Below are 5,000 nucleotides of genomic sequence, written 5' to 3' on the forward strand. Positions count from 1 at the left end.
GCGCAGGCCGACCGTCCGTCCCCCTCGACCATCTCGGAGCACGGTCGGTGCAGGCCAGGTCGAGGGGCCGAGAGCGCAGGCCGACCGTCCGCCTCCCTCGACCAGCTGGGCGCACGGTCGGTGCAGGCCGTCGAGTTAGCCGGCCGTCCCCCTCGACCATCTCGGAACACGGTCGGTGCAGGCCAGGTCGAGGGGCCGAGAGCGCAGGCCGACCGTCCGCCTCCCTCGACCAGCTGCGAACACGGTCGGTGCAGGCCAGGTCGAGGGGCCGAGAGCGCAGGCCGACCGTCCGCCTCCCTCGACCAGCTGCGAACACGGTCGGTGCAGGCCAGGTCGAGGGGCCGAGAGCGCAGGCCGACCGTCCGTCTCCCTCGACCAGCTCTACACAAGGTCGGTGCAGGCCGTCGAGCCAGCCGGCCGTCCGCCTCGACCATCTCGGAACACGGTCGGTGCAGGCCAGGTCGAGGGGCCGAGAGCGCAGGCCGACCGTCCGCCTCCCTCGACCAGCTGGGCGCACGGTCGGTGCAGGCCGTCGAGTTAGCCGGCCGTCCCCCTCGACCATCTCGGAACACGGTCGGTGCAGGCCAGGTCGAGGGGCCGAGAGCGCAGGCCGACCGTCCGCCTCCCTCGACCAGCTGCGAACACGGTCGGTGCAGGCCAGGTCGAGGGGCCGAGAGCGCAGGCCGACCGTCCGTCTCCCTCGACCAGCTCTACACAAGGTCGGTGCAGGCCGTCGAGCCAGTCGGCCGTCCGCCTCGACCATCTCGGAACACGGTCGGTGCAGGCCAGGTCGAGGGGCCGAGAGCGCAGGCCGACCGTCCGCCTCCCTCGACCAGCTGCGAACACGGTCGGCGCAGGCCGTCGAGTTAGCCGGCCGTCTCCCTCGACCAGTTCGGCGCACGGTCGGTGCAGGCCAGGTCGAGGGGCCGAGAGCGCAGGCCGACCGTCCGTCTCCCTCGACCAGCTCTACACAAGGTCGGTGCAGGCCGTCGAGCCAGTCGGCCGTCCGCCTCGACCATCTCGGAACACGGTCGGTGCAGGCCAGGTCGAGGGGCCGAGAGCGCAGGCCGACCGTCCGCCTCCCTCGACCAGCTGCGAACACGGTCGGCGCAGGCCGTCGAGTTAGCCGGCCGTCTCCCTCGACCAGCTCGGCGCACCGTCGGTGCGGCCAGGTCGAGGGGCCGAGAGCGCAGGCCGACCGTCCGCCTCCCTCGACCAGCTGGGCGCACGGTCGGCGCAGGCCGTCGAGCCAGCCGGCCGTCCGCCTCGACCATCTCGGAACACGGTCGGTGCAGGCCAGGTCGAGGGGCCGAGAGCGCAGGCCGACCGTCCGCCTCCCTCGACCAGCTGCGAACACGGTCGGCGCAGGCCGTCGAGTTAGCCGGACGTCTCCCTCGACCAGCTCGGCGCACGGTCGGTGCAGGCCAGGTCGAGGGGCCGAGAGCGCAGGCCGACCGTCCGCCTCCCTCGACCAGCTGCGAACACGGTCGGCGCAGGCCGTCGAGTTAGCCGGCCGTCTCCCTCGACCAGCTCGGCGCACCGTCGGTGCGGCCAGGTCGAGGGACCGAGAGCGCAGGCCGACCGTCCGTCTCCCTCGACCAGCTCTACACACGGTCGGTGCAGGCCGGTCGAGGGGCCGAGAGCGCAGGCCGGCCGGCAGTCTCCCTCGACCATCTCGGAACACGGTCGGTGCAGGGCAGCCGGCAATCGACTTGGCTGCACCGACTGTCTGCCGAGCTGGTCGAGCGTGACTGCCGGCTGACCTGCGCACTGGACCCCTCGGAGAGCTGAAGTGACACTTCCATATTTTCAGTGCAACTTAGTGGAGGGGAGACTGCCGGCCTATCGGCGCGCTAGGCCCTTCGACTTGGCTGCACCGACTTGTCGGCCGAGCCGGTCGAGGGAGACTGCCGGCTGGCCTGCGCGCTGCGCCCCTCGGATACCTGAAGTGACACTTCCTTTTTTTTTTTTTTCAGTGCAACTTAATCGAGGCGCTGGGCCCCTCGACTGGGTACACCGACCGTCTGCCGAGCTGACCGAGGGAGACTGCCGGCTTGCCTGCGCGCTGGGCCCCTCGCATAGCTTAAGTGGCTTCCATTTTTTCAGAGTAAAATTGCCATTTTGAGAGTGCACGGCTTAGGCCTTGGAGTAGGTGGACCTGTTTGGTATCAAAGGAAAGGCCTTGACAAGGGCTACAATCCTGGGGGGATAAATTGGACCTGTGTGTCCCAGGGTTCGAGGAGTGAATTTTTGAAAATATGTCTTTTTGGAGAAAAGCTTAAGTGACACTTCCTTTTTTCAATGTGAAATATTTCTGTGCATGATGGGGAGGAGTGTAGTACGTAGTTTTTTTCCTCTTGTCCAGACGAACATTTCGATACCAAGAACACCCACTTACGCCCAAGAGTACGAAAGATACAATCAAAATGGCAATGAGGTCGGAAAGTTCCAAGTCAGTGACAATGTAGATTTTTTTCATACCTCCCGAACCCGACCCCCCCGGGGCACCAATTTTTCAGGGATTGTAGACCAGACCCCAGAAAAACTTTCCTGAAGGTTTGGTCTCTTAACTCTTATAATTATGAAAGATATGGTCCGAATGCGGGGAAAAGCGACTTTTGTAATTGACCGAAATTCCAACTCAGATGGTGGGGTAGTTGGGGTATACACTTTACAGGACCTTGAGTCTGGGGTCGAAATCGGAGGAATGGAGGACCGCACTGACTGTCTGCCGAGCGGGTCGAGGCAGTCTGCCGGCTGGGATCCTCGGAAAGCTTAAGTGACAATTCCATTATTTCTTTTGTTTTTTTTTCGTGCAACTTGGTCGAGGGGGACGGACGGTCGGCCTGCGCTCTCTGCCCCTCGACCGGCCTGCACCGACCGTGTGCCGAGCTGGTCGAGGGAGACGGCCGGCTGCCTCGACGGTCTGCACCGACCGTCTGCCGAGCTGGTCGAGGGAGACGGCCGGCCGGCCTGAGCGCTCTGTCCCTCGACCTGCCTGCACCGACCGTGTGTAGAGCTGGTCGAGGGAGACGGCCGGCCGGCCTGCGCGCTCTGCCCCTCGACCTGCCTGCACCGACCGTGTGCCGAGCTGGTCGAGGGCGACGGCCGGCCGGCCTGCGCTCTCGGGCCCTCGACCTGGCTGCACCGACCGTGAGCCGAGCTGGTCGAGGGAGACGGCCGGCCGGCCTGCGCTCTCTGCCCCTCGACCTGGCTGCACCGACCGTGCGCCGAGCTGGTCGGGGGAGACGGCCGGCTGGCTCGACGTTCTGCAGCGACCGTGTGCCCAGCTGGTCGAGGGGGACGGACGGCCGGCCTGCGCTCTCGGCCCCTCGACCTGGCCGCACCGACCGTGCGCCGAGCTGGTCGAGGGAGACGGCCGGCTGCCTCGACGGTCTGCACCGACCGTGTGCCGAGCTGGTCGAGGTGGACGGCCGGCCGGCCTGCGCTCTCGGGCCCTCGACCTGGCTGCACCGACCGTGTGTAGAGCTGGTCGAGGGAGACGGCCGGCTGCCTCGACGGTCTGCACCGACCGTGTGCCGAGCTGGTCGAGGTGGACGGCCGGCCGGCCTGCGCTCTCGGGCCCTCGACCTGGCTGCACCGACCGTGTGCCGAGCTGGTCGAGGGAGACGGCCGGCCGGCCTGCGCGCTCTGCCCCTCGACCTGGCTGCACCGACCGTGCGCCGAGCTGGTCGAGGGAGACGGCCGGCTGGCTCGACGGCCTGCACCGACCGTGTGCCGAGCTGGTCGAGGGGGACGGCCGGCTGGCTCGACGTTCTACAGCGACCGTGTGCCCAGCTGGTCGAGGGAGACGGCCGGCCGGCCTGCGCGCTCTGCCCCTCGACCTGCCTGCACCGACCGTGTGTAGAGCTGGTCGAAGGAGACGGCCGGCTGCCTCGACGGCCTGCACCGACCTTCTGCCGAACTGGTCGAGGGAGACGGCCGGCCGGCCTGCGCTCTCTGCCCGTCGACCTGGCCGCACCGACCGTGTGCCGAGCTGGTCGAGGGGGACGGCCGGCTGGCTCGACGTTCTGCAGCGACCGTGTGCCCAGCTGGTCGAGGGAGACGGCCGGCCGGCCTGCGCGCTCTGCCCCTCGACCTGCCTGCACCGACCGTGTGTAGAGCTGGTCGAGGGAGACGGCCGGCTGCCTCGACGGCCTGCACCGACCGTCTGCCGAACTGGTCGAGGGAGACGGCCGGCCGGCCTGCGCTCTCTGCCCCTCGACCTGGCTGCACCGACCGTGCGCCGAGCTGGTCGAGGGAGACGGCCGGCTGGCTTGCGCGCTCTGCCCCTCGACCTGGCTGCACCGACCGTGCGCCGAGCTGGTCGAGGGAGACGGCCGGCTGCCTCGACCTGCCTGCACCGACCGTGTGCCGAGCTGGTCGAGGGCCGGCCGGCCTGCGCTCTCGGGCCCTCGACCTGGCTGCACCGACCGTGCGCCGAGCTGGTCGAGGGAGACGGCCGGCTGGCCTGCGCGCTCTGCCCCTCGACCTGGCTGCACCGACCGTGCGCCGAGCTGGTCGAGGGAGACGGCCGGCTGCCTCGACCTGCCTGCACCGACCGTGTTTAGAGCTGGTCGAGGGGGACCGCCGGCCGGCCTGCGCTCTCGGGCCCTCGACCTGGCTGCACCGACCGTGCGCCGAGCTGGTCGGGGGAGACGGCCGGCTGGCTCGACGTTCTGCAGCGACCGTGTGCCCAGCTGGTCGAGGGGGACGGACGGCCGGCCTGCGCTCTCGGGCCCTCGACCTGGCTGCACCGACCGTGTGCCGAGCTGGTCGAGGGAGACGGACGGCTGGCTCGACCTGCCTGCACCGACCGTGTTTAGAGCTGGTCGAGGGGGACCGCCGGCCGGCCTGCGCTCTCGGCCCCTCGACCTGGCTGCACCGACCGTGCGCCGAGCTGGTCGAGGGGGACGGCCGGCTTGCTCGACGGCCTGCACCGACCGTGCGCCCAGCTGGTCGAGGGAGGCGGACGGTCGGCCTGCGCTCTCGGCCCCTCG

Source organism: Saccostrea echinata, unplaced genomic scaffold (assembly GCF_033153115.1).
Source record: "Saccostrea echinata isolate AGI-Se365-2 ecotype Australia unplaced genomic scaffold, CSIRO_AGI_Sech_v1 ptg000195l, whole genome shotgun sequence".
Taxonomy (NCBI): domain Eukaryota; kingdom Metazoa; phylum Mollusca; class Bivalvia; order Ostreida; family Ostreidae; genus Saccostrea; species Saccostrea echinata.